General features: G+C 41.6%; 1 protein-coding gene across 1 annotated transcript in view; it reads left to right on the plus strand.

The window, feature by feature from the left end:
• The first annotated feature begins 4934 nt into the window (after window positions 1-4934).
• Window positions 4935-12127, plus strand: part of LOC135489529 (cytochrome P450 3A9-like) — a 44535-nt gene continuing 37342 nt past the window's right edge. Inside the window, exon 1 of the mRNA XM_064774922.1 lies at window positions 4935-4953. The gene's annotated coding sequence lies outside the window, so the exon portion shown is untranslated. The remainder of the gene's footprint in view (window positions 4954-12127) is intronic.

Below are 12127 nucleotides of genomic sequence, written 5' to 3' on the forward strand. Positions count from 1 at the left end.
AATATTTTTTGGATTTTTACCGTGAGGATTTTTACCGTTAGGATTTGTACAGTTAGGATTTTTACCGTTTGGAATTTTGCAGTTAGGATTTTTACAGTTAGGATTTTTACCGTTAGGATTTTTACCGTTATGATTTTTACCGTTAGGATTTTTACCGTTAGGATTTTTACCGTTAGGATTTTTACAGTTAGGATTTTTACAGTTAGGATTTTTATCGTTAGGATTTTTACAGCTAGGATTTTTACTGTTAGGATTTTTACCATTAAGATTTTTACAGTTAGGATTTTTACCTACATTCGATTAATTCACACCTCTCCCATCTCAAACACTAGGAATGAGTGAGTCGTCCTCTATTCAATTGAGCTCTGACAGGATGACGTCTACCTGTAGGTTCTCAGCCCCAGGCAGCGTGTCACAGTGCATCGGTCTTCACAAACATTATCTCTGCACAGTGGCTTCACCTGGGTCAAGTAGGAATTTAAATCCACATAGCATGATAATTCAGCCAATTTTGTATTATTTTTGAATTTTTCCATTTCAAGTGTTAACGATGCTAACTGCTACTGTAGAATGGAAGGTGATTCCGCAGCAAACAGCTTGGTAATCATAATAATGCAATTGGTCCTTTAAATCACCGCAATTGTTTCTGGGCATAGTTTGGAAGGCTGGTTATAAAACATCACAGAATGTTTACTTAAGCACTCAAACACACTTTTCTAGTACCATGTGTATACAAAGCATCCGGTCGCTACCCTCGATTTGCACTTTGACTCCAAACCCGGGTAAGCATGCGCAGTGTACTTCGACTCTAAATCCGGATAAGCATACGTAGTGTACTTCGACTCTAAATCCGGATAAGCATGCGTAGTGTATTTCGTCTCCAAACCCGGGTAAGCATGCGCAGTGTACTTCGACTCCAAACCCGGGTAAGCATGCGCAGTGTACTTGACGTCAGGGCCATTAGAAAACAAATCGGTCATTGCTTCTCCACACTCCTCGGGTTAAATCGACGTCGACCAAGCATAGATTGCAAAGCTGGCAATGGTAATCATCTTTACACCAATAAATTCTAATCTTACCTTCATGCATTATGAAATAAAACGTGTCACCTTTTTCTGATAGATCCGCGATCCCGAATTCTTGAAAGTCTCTGTCTTCTCCATACACGTAGCCTTCCGCTTACTCATCTGACAAGCAACAGATCTGGCATCCTCAGGCAGAACACTTACTGTCAAACATTTTGGATCATGACATAAAATAGCACAAGCTAAAAGGGAAACTGCATACTGGGCGCCCATATCGGGATTCATTATGCTCCAGTCCAGCGCAATTTGTTCAAGATGTGCAGTGTTGCTAGTTTTAGCCATTATTAAGACTCAGCCTTCTGAATAGAAGGCACCTAGACTGAGGCTTGAATGCTCATCACCGTCGCAAGTTCTTTAATTCTCGTGCTGTGTGAGCCGATTCCGAAGAAGTCGAATTCCTTTATCCGCGATCCGTGACATTTTGTATTAGACATTTTCACCATCTTCATAGAGGAGAAGTTTGAGCTTGTGGTCTCACTAACCAGTGGGGACGTTCCTGAGGGATCCGCCGTACTGGCAAGTGGGACATGTGAGAGGAAGAGTCTCAGTCGGTATGGCTGTGTCGAAAATCACATCGATGACTTCATTTAATCAATGAAGAGTCAAAACAATCTTTAAAACTTCAACATACCCACGGAATCACCTTGAAAAATATTATCAAATCATTCTGGAAAGAAATCGCAATCATGAAAAATGACATTTTATGGTTTTGACATTGGGATTGACCTGGTGCTTACAGCCTTTTTAAAACCAGCTTTAAATTGTCAATCTAGAATAAGAAACAGGTCAATACTAAATGTATTTATCGTGATGGTGCACAAAGTTATAACAAAATCCTCCTAAAAATGAACATTTCATGCGCTAAAGTTGCACGGTCACTTTCTCGCAAACAATGTTCCCATTCAGGTGAGATCTAGAGTATGAATGCATCGTGACACTCTTGACAACTACAGGCCAATGTAAAAAAGGAAATTGTCGAGGAAGGTACAGGCTGCTCAGCCACCAACAGTTAGTGAAAGTATTGAACTACTTTATCAAGTCTATTGGTGGAGAGACCAACCTGGGAAGATCATCAGTTGTATTATACGCGCTGTTCACCCAATGCATCCAATTCTTGACTGTACTCGACGCTGCCTAACTTCCAGCTCTGGGGCCATCCCGCCAACCACTTGGCCATAAAGTAAGTCCTCCATTGGCGGCCATAGAACTTGGGGTACAGTACAATGCCCTGGAGTCGATATCATCAACAACCTCATAAAAAGGCCTATTCATGCGATCAAATCAAGAGAAATCGATATTATCTTATTGATCGTATCATTATTATACTAGCCTAATCCTAAAAAGGCATCAATATGACACATAAAATTGCACATACAGGGCGCCCACAAAAAAAATGTGCAATGGCAATTTGCCATAATTTCTGCTGTAACTCTGCATGACTTTTTTCGTCATTTATCTTAATAATCAAAAATAAGTTTGATTTTCAGAATGTCACTTTTTCCACACTTCTGATGTGAACGTTTCGACTTAAATGGGGATGTGAATTAGGCCATACACATATCGAGGTTTCATTTCATCAGCAACCTCGATCACGATTACGATCACGCGCTATGACGGAAAACATTTTATGACCACGCGCAGTGACCTTGACACCGACGTCAGCAATGAACACATCCGCCTCTCTCTGAATAGCCAATCAGTGGCTCAATTATTTCTCACCGCATGGAGCAGCTCAATTTGACATCAACAAGCTCGATGAGTCTGAAAGAAAAGGCGTTCAACCCTAATCATCGGATTATCCCTGCGAGTCTACACCCTGGTGGGGTTAGCGAAGTAAACATCGTCAACTCGTGCAGGTCAGTTAGGGTCAAGCGGATACAGCAGATACACAATGTATATTAAAGGGACAACTTTGACTTGAGATATGTTAGATTTTTCCTACAAAAATCGTTGCTTTTTTATGCTTTAGCCCCGCGGAGGGTTATGAACTCTGAAGAGGGCCCAATATTTGGTTTGGTGTTAGGTTTTGTGGCGGACTGGTGACATGACGTCGTCAAGAATTCCCCTTTTTACAAAAAAACCTGCGATCTGCGACAATTGACAAGCGGAAAAGCAATGTACTACTATGGAAAAGAAGAAAAACGCATGTGATTGTGATTATAGCAGTAATTATGGACAGGCCTGTAGGAGTTTGCACTTTTACAAAATGCCCTTTCTTTAGGAGTTCAGAGCTACATGAGGTGTCATTCAACTTGTCTTGATCATATTGTAAGAATATAAAAACAGTGGGAATTTAGTAACTGCCCCTTCTTTAAAAGCGAACCTCTGTTGGTTTTTCTGAAGTTCAAATTAACACTTGGTATTATCAAGTATAGATAAGATTCTTCAATACATACTTGGTATTATGCAATTGCTTAGCAGTGTCGTGAAATAAAGATCACAAGGACCGATCTTCGGGAAGATAGCATAATGATTATAATAAAACGTACACATACACGTACTTCTACTTGGTATGGTAATTTGATTGACAACTGTCAATTAGTATCAATTAGTGTCCACTTATCGATCACAAGATTACACAAGAAATTTGTTAACAAGTTTGAACCCTTGTTTGGGGATGATCGTTGTGAAGATACATGGTGTTGCTTCAGCATAACATGACCTTATATTAGACTACCGTGTATGATGTACAGTTCATGTCTTTAAAGGAACAACTTTGGCGTGGGATTTACCTAGCCAGGAGGATAATGCCCCTGCTTGACACCATGCGCCGCCACACTAATTCTAATGTTTGTAAATAATTTTCGCCAGTGTTGCGGTGTATTTTTGAACTTGGCTTGCAAATTTCAGGCAGGCCAAATGCTACCTCCGTTCTATTGCATTGTTTATTGCAGTTAAATGATTTTTCAGTGATCGTATTTGGAGAAGTTTTCAAACTCAGAGGTATATATTGTTTTTTTTGTGACACCTAGTATGCAATGGACGGTCAAATTTAATTCCACTTTTGTCTTCCAAAGTACATGCGGTTATCTAAAACCGTATTGGAATTGTGAACAAAATTCTTCGTAGATGTTTGCCCATTTTCCGACATGATTGGTTAATACTTTGACAAGGTTGTGTCCGTGTCCTGTGAAGTCCCGCTAATTCAAAGGTCTCGGGTTAATATATAAACCGCAGATTGAATAATTCACATTCTTGTGGGGCCGTTACGACCATCGGGCTTCGCGCGGCATCGCGGGCAAATCAATCGCGGAAGTTCAACGCCTTGGTATCTTTGGTGGGGCCAGGGGGATTATTCAAGAGAACGGCTTCCCGGCGACTTCTCTTTCTTCCAGCCATCAAAGTGTTCGTCCCTATCGGTAAGCCTTCTTTTTAAGATCTGTATTTGTCGGTTTTGTTTTTTAACCTGGCTACACACAACTAATAGATCTTAAGCCATTTTCCTTTTGACATCAACTGCCATAACGTTTCCCAGTTACATGTTTCATATGATAGTAAACCAATCAGAAATTTGGGGTGATCATTAACATTCCTGCCATTCTTTCCATAGATAACTATCGCTTCTCCCCTATTACCAACCTAAAATCAAGAAAGCTTTATTTTCAAGCAAAACATCAACGGGTGTAACGTCACTCCGTGAATGGGCTCGGGTTTCGGCGTGAGTGCCACTTTTTGGTGCCGGCCGGGTAGTTATAGAATCGTCTTGAATGACGAGTCGGCGGGTTTTGTTATGACACCTGTGGGGCTCCATTCATTCAGGCCGAGCAATGCTAATTTTGGTCGTCCCACTTCACTCTCCCCCGGGGCGATTTTGAGACACTCGTTGCCGCGGTCCTGCGGGTGTTACTGCATTGTCCGCAGTATTTAGGTAAGGGTTTAATCCTTGGTAAACTTCCCCCCAGGCTCAGTTCAGAAGGGTATGGTAGTTTAGCTGTGCATTTATTCACTGGGTGCCTACTGTTGCAGTGCTCAGAGACAGTTTGGATGTACTAGTGTGCTGTGTGCATGTGTCATGTGTGCGGAGACAGTACGAGACAAAAAGTGAATTACAAGAATTTTGGCGTTTTTTTCTGATTTCATGTGTGGCTATTTGCTGAGATAGTTCAAGGTAGGACACGTTTTATAACTTTTTCTTTATAATCTTTGTTGCACACGCAATCAGTGTTTTTGAACTTGACTGGTTTTGATAAATCTTGATAGCATGGGGGACCATGCCAGTAAGGTGGTGGTCTTGTGCGAATCCAGATAGTTAAAAAAATTCTTCTTCTTGGCGTTCGATTTACTGTATAGGCCTCTATATAGTTGTATTGCCATACAAATAGTTTAGTTTGTGCATCCGATTAGGTTTGTGCAACTTTTTGAGGACCCTTCTTGGTCCTCACTGTGCCGGGCCGTTAGGCTTACTGGCAGGGACAGAACATCAATTTTCGTCCCATATATGCATGAACAGCACATTTCATGAAATCTATTTTTTTTGGTCTTGGGGGAGGAGGCAGTAGGCTCCTGGGCGGAAAAACACCACATTTCGTCTCAAAAGGGCCAAAATCTGCATAAAAACACGTTTTTCGGCGATGTCCGGGGTTGGCAGTTGCCCCTCTGCTCCCCCGCTAAATACGGCCCTGCAGTTTTACGGGAGACATATGTGGGACAGAGCCCGCTCCCGCTGCCAGCTACATGTAAATACGACCCTGTCTCTTAATGAAACTGCGGAGGGCCCCCCTCTTCGGCAATTTAGTCGGCCCACTCACCTCCACTTTGATCTCTCTTGGATGTTTGAAAGGCCCTTCAGTGCTTCTGGGGTCATCAAACCGCACAGGCCAGTGAAACATGACACGATACATGTATTATCGCCCAGTTCCACCAACCTAATTCGTTCTATATTACTCTAAAGTCAGCCTCGCCTATTCAAACGAGACGGACCAGTCAATAGATAGAGCGCTCACAAAACGTAGCGAAGCAGGGAAAACAGGGAATTTCTTCCTCCATTTGCATATTCTACAAGATGGCACTTTCATGGGCCGTGAACTGTACCAAATTACTTCCTGTTCCTTCAAGAATATGCCTAGCTGAGCACCATGGCCATTGTTGTAATGGAGAGCAGCCCATTTTCCAATTTCATTTTTTAATATTGTATCAAAAACTGCAAGTGTTGCATGTTTTGACACAGCCTGGGAATGCATTCCGGTAGGCCTCAGTGGAACACCGCTCGCCGAACACTTCAGTAACGCGACCACCCCGCCATGACGACCAAGATTCTCTGGACCCAAATAATTTCCTTTTTAAGTTCTATTACAAGACCGCCGGTAACACGACCACCCCGGTACCCAGACCGCGACAACTTACTTGGTCGGTCCCAATCTTCAATTCAAACCCCCTACGCGACCACGAGTTCCGGCAATGTTGTTACCTTGTTTATAGCTTTTTGTCACAATTACATGTTCAAGATATGTTTTTTGGGTCTGGCAAAGTTCGGTAAAGCGAGATAATAGTTACCACCGTATCTCTGCATTCTAATTTGGTCCCGTAATTTTGAGAGTTACGGAAAACCAGTTGAATATTGGCCTATTTTCGGTTCTTTTCATATTTACAAGTTCTAATTGCGGCACTTTCGATTGAAAGAGGTCATAAGATGAAAAAGACTTTAAATGCTCATTAAGGAAATTGATGATGTAAACATGAATGTTTTTATTTTCTCATAATATCGAAAAGGCCTATTAACGTTCATGCGATTTGACAGCCATTTTCGATTTGTTTTGCTAATCTGTTAAAGCGATTTTGATTGTTATTAAATGCTTTGGGTTGGCTACCTTCTAGCCAAGAATATGACTTGTAAATAGACCGAGCGGCCCATTTTGTTTAGAATAAACATATGATTACACTTATAAATATGCACTCATGATAAGGTCAGTGTGTAGGGTTCGATGACCAGCTAGTATCGAACTGAATTGAACCTTCCTGCCGAGCCAATTTGGGGGTAGGCCCGGAGTGGGGGTGTTAAGAAATCCGTTAGGCAACAGTTGGGACGACTTACCTAAACAGCCACGCACATAACACATCCTCGATTACCAGATTACCTAAATATCATGATACATGTATATACAAGGGACGTTGGTTGGTACATGGTCCATTGCTTTGATGGATTGTGGACTTAATTAAACACAATAGCGTTTATCCAGCCGAAAGTAGCCGTGTAGCACATATGTCACAACACCATGCACTTATGGTAATATTCGTCCCTCTAGAACAAACATATTGAAGCACGAAAAAATACACTAAAACAATATACATTAAAGCTGTAAAAACGTCTTTAGTTTCGCAATTTCAACATCGCAAATATACGAGACAAGACCACAATTGATTTTTTAAGCCTTTTAGCAGTTAAATTGTCAATGTTTGACCGCGACGCATCAAATACTGCGTGGGGTTGTGAATCTGAAATTTTGATACGATATTCCGGACAGTCGGGCAAGTGAGACAAGACCACTAATGAATATTCATAGGTTGGAGGGTCGAGGCCTATCAATTAGACGAGTGCATGTTTTTAACTCTCAAGTACATATTTGGAGAGGTATTGAAAAAATATTTGTTGTGGCAAGTCTACAGATATAAAGAAATTATTTGATGAAAAAATTAATTTCGAATTTTGCTAATTGGGTAATAGGGGGCGTGTTTTGAGTTTTTTCTGCCATTTGGCTGAAAAGAGTGGAAATATCAAAGTCTGTCTAATTTGTCGATTATCAAAAAATTTCCGTGGTCAATCACCATTTTATTTTTCACCATTTACTTGCCCGACTGTCCGGAATAACATAATCTAAATTTCAGATTCACAACACCACGCGTTCTTTGATGCGTTGCGGTCAAACATTGACAATTTAACTGCTAAAAGGCTTAAAAAATCAATTGTGGTCTTGTCTCATACCAAATCGAGATTAAAGGGCCGCCATGTTGGAACTGACCCTGACGTCATCAAATCTAGCCTCCTTTGCGGCCGCCATCTTAGATGAGCAAATGTCCAACTTCATTCGGCTAAAATACGACTACCCAGGCCCCAGGCACCTGTGTACCTGATCCCATACAATTACATGACATAGTAAACAACCGTAGAATAAAAAATAAGGCAAACAGTCGACATATATTGCCACTAATCCTGAGCTTATAGATGAATGCCGTGACCTTTTTCTATGATATAAACTTAGGGTCATGTTTTTTCCTTTACCTGGGATTAACCCAGTGGCCCTTAATATAGCGACTTACGTCTCATTACGAGCATTTTATTGATACTTATCATGATTGCCATGCACCTGCAGCAAAACCTTATGAGCTTGTTTAGCAACTCCTAAGCCATTTCTGTAGAGAAATTGGATTGAACTCGGCTAATGCAAATAGGTTTATAAGCTTTGATTTAAAGAGCTAATACGAAACCAGATAGTCTAGAGTCTCCTGCGCCCTGGTAGCTATAGTGCGATTTTCTTTGGAGCGTTTCCGTTTCTGAGTGCTTCCCTTATTGTTGGGAACGCTAAAATATAGATTTTGTATCTTTTTCTCTGTTTCCCCCTATTAAAATGTCATGGTCTTTCTAGCACTGCTGTGGTGTCTATTATGTCTAGAAACACTGGCATATGGGGAAAAGCGTAAGCTTCCTTTGGAAGTGCGCCAAGAAAAATTACCAGGCAAGCCTTGTTTGAGCGTTGCAAGTTTTGTCACAAAATAAGATTAATATGTGAGAAATCGTACAATCAAATACCCCACCAGCAATTAAACTACGATATCAGTTTAGGCTACTTGGGGTAATTGTGTGGTAAATCCGATAGCTCGAGACACAAATGTTTGATCTGCTAAAGATACTCTACTTGATTTCGTGATACTCTAGTTTCACTGATATGAGACTACTCAGTAAATTACGACGAAATTGTCACAAAGGCCATAGGCGGACATGACGTCATGACTATCGGAAAAGTTGGTGTCGCCATCCTATTGTTTATCCAAATTGAACACATTGAATGAAATCAAATGACCATGTGCACATTCTGGGGCCTGATGTTGGTCTTCGATCGGTGAAACTACAGTATGTATATGACCGACATACCCAGAGAATCAATTGATAAATCAGCCTTATTCGGTGAACATGATTTTTTCAAGTTACGAAACTTAGGGCAATTTACCCACTTTTTTTATTCGCCACATACTTTTCTGATTCGACCATGACCTATCGCTTCTTCTTTCACAAGCATCAAACCTCCCTTTTAAGGGGTACTCCGTTCGTTCACGTAGATTAATTGTTGGGCAAACTATATCTATTTCTTATTCCGAACGCCAGGCGTCGCTGATAGTCAGTCATAATGCATGCCACATGCATGCATGGTTCCAGGTTTCAGTTTTTTTCCGGTCTCTCGAAGGTCTGTCGGCATCCTTTATTCCCTCCTTGTCTTTAAGTCGCATTACAAACTTTGAACACATTGCATGTCAAGCCTCCCATGACGGCTTGTCATGAAAACATCAAAAACAGATCTGATGTGTTTGTGAGTCAGCGCAGCATGAACTATTGACATTTTGAAAAGATCGTCTGCTCGTGAAATATATCAATGGTCTTTCGGAAACCCGCGGTATTGATAAGAATCGTTTGGCATCAACAGGTTCTGAGGTGAATGTCTTCGCAATCGTGTCGCGGAGATCTTGAATCATTGTTTGTAGCAAATCGATTCGTTCAATTTGACATATTTTTCAAGTCCACGCTTGTGAAGTATCATACTTTTCCAGCTATAGCATATCTCGCCGCCGAAGTTATAACGGCGAGCACAATGACCCCGGCCGTTCCGTTTAATGATGTACTGTATAAAGATATTTCGAAGAATACGCTTGGAACCTTGATATCAAGGCTATCTTCACAATACATTTCTTCCATGTAAACATCCAGGGTCGAGTATCAATTTTTGTTCAGCTTTCTTCGAAACCTCGCCGTCCAGGTTACCCGATATCTTTATGAATAAACATCTTACCAATATATCGATGAAATCCCGGCGTTCCTGGAACAAAATAATATCGAAGTCCTACTCTTCCACCCCCTTATATTAGCTATTTAACTGATTTTATGTTATCATCTCGCCTTGCTATATCGAGTTTTATTTATCTCCGTTTGGGAGAATTTGTGCGAAACCTAGCTGTAAGCTGCAAAGTTGTCCAGAAACACGTCGTTGGTTTTAAGTGGAGTGCGTTCATTCTTGAAACGAAACGTAGTCTTGGCAAATTTCACGGTAAGGCCGGTTCTCCATCATTTTATTTTCGCGTCATCGTTTTATTCGATCTTGTTCACGTATTCTCGCTTTCAGGGTAAGGGTGTGTTTTCATTGAACGCGATTTTGCTTGAATTGCACAGGGCATGCGTAATTGAAATTTATACCCCACAGTTGGGTCTCTGTACGAAAATTAGATTGTGTCGTTATCTTTGCCTTGACAAATTCTGTAAAACAGGTGGTACAAAATTGTCCTAAAATTTCAATTTTTCGATAAATATTTACATGTACTGTACATGTGTACGATTAAAAAAGCTTTTCGACAAATGAAAATCCGACACCATCGCAGCAGAAAAATGTCGTACATTTATTTCCGTTGGCCGGCGGCAGGATGATTCCGAAGACACACACACTGAATGGCTTAGGGTCATGAGGGTAAAGCTTAATAATACCGACCCCCATGAACGCATTTCATGAGGGTCGGTTGGGCCTGAGCCAGCAAGTGCAACATAAACGTGATAAATCTATACCAACCAGTGCATTTCCTCGAACATGTTAAAAACTTGGAAACAAGACCACCTTATTACAAACATCTTTATGTTCTCATCGACGGACTTTGCCTTGAATCATGATATGGATTTCACCCTATTCAACCCACAGGTTTCTTGGATCGATCGCCTGTTTCCTAGAATTCTTCTCAGCGGGAGTTTTGTGTACTTGGCTGTTTATGATTGAACGAGCACCGGATCGCCTCGCGCGCCCCAAGGCGTCCAGGGGAGAAGGTTGCAAAAACATGATACGGTCAATGGGGCGACCCTGTACAGTTAACTACGTGGCATCCTCTGCTAAGTGGTTCAGATCTCCGGTCCTTTTTTCCGTCCAATGTTTTACATCGTCCATTCAAGTCTTCCTTGGTCGGTCGCGTCTTCGGTTGACTTCTACTGTGCCTGTCGGACTGATGATGTTCGCAAGGGTTCTCTTGGCTCTTGATATGTTGCCAAACCGCCAAAGCTTCCTCTTCTTATACCTAGCCGCAGTCAGCAGGCTGTCAGTCGTCCAATGTGCTGAAGATCCTGCTCGCTGACATTATTGATAATGGTGGTAGGAGACGCTGCCAATAAAAGACCTAATCTCGGGTATTGCCACGCAATGAGCGCTGCTCCATTGTGAAGCACAATAGCAGACGAGAATTTCTATGGACTATAGAAAACCACCCGAAAATCACCCAGGCTGCTGCATTCGCGAATCAGTCCAAAAAACCTGAAAAGATGTAAGTCACACTCTCTTTTAATGTTTCCGGGTTTCATTGTCAAGGCCTTCTTTAAACGCATGGGGTTGCGCAGTTTTAGTTTTCAGTTCTTCAAATACATGTATCTGCAGTTAGGGACCTGGGTTATGTTTGATTCAGCGACAAGTATATTCCTCACACACGCGGGAATGGCTTCAATGTACTGTGAGATAGGAGAGATCCCAATCTGATCTACCTGACTCCTGGCTATAGTCTCCCTTTAATGGTTGCAAAGCTCGGAGAACTTTTTACGGTTTGTTCTCCTCCTTCCTACATTTCTTACCGAGTGCGAATAGGTTTTTTAAAAACTCTGTACATGACTTTCACCTCAGTCGGTACCAAAGCAAATGATGCATCATCGCATCACACGCGACTTTCTGAATGGAACACTACTGCGAGCCTATTGCCCACATTATGCCGAATCTAGTTGACTGACCTGCGCCGGACTTTTAAACAGGAAATGAGAGGTTCATTTTCACCGCCCGAGAAAATGTAAAAAGTAGGATGAATCGCTGGTCGTGCAT

Source organism: Lineus longissimus, chromosome 6 (assembly GCF_910592395.1).
Source record: "Lineus longissimus chromosome 6, tnLinLong1.2, whole genome shotgun sequence".
NCBI classification, from domain to species: domain Eukaryota; kingdom Metazoa; phylum Nemertea; class Pilidiophora; order Heteronemertea; family Lineidae; genus Lineus; species Lineus longissimus.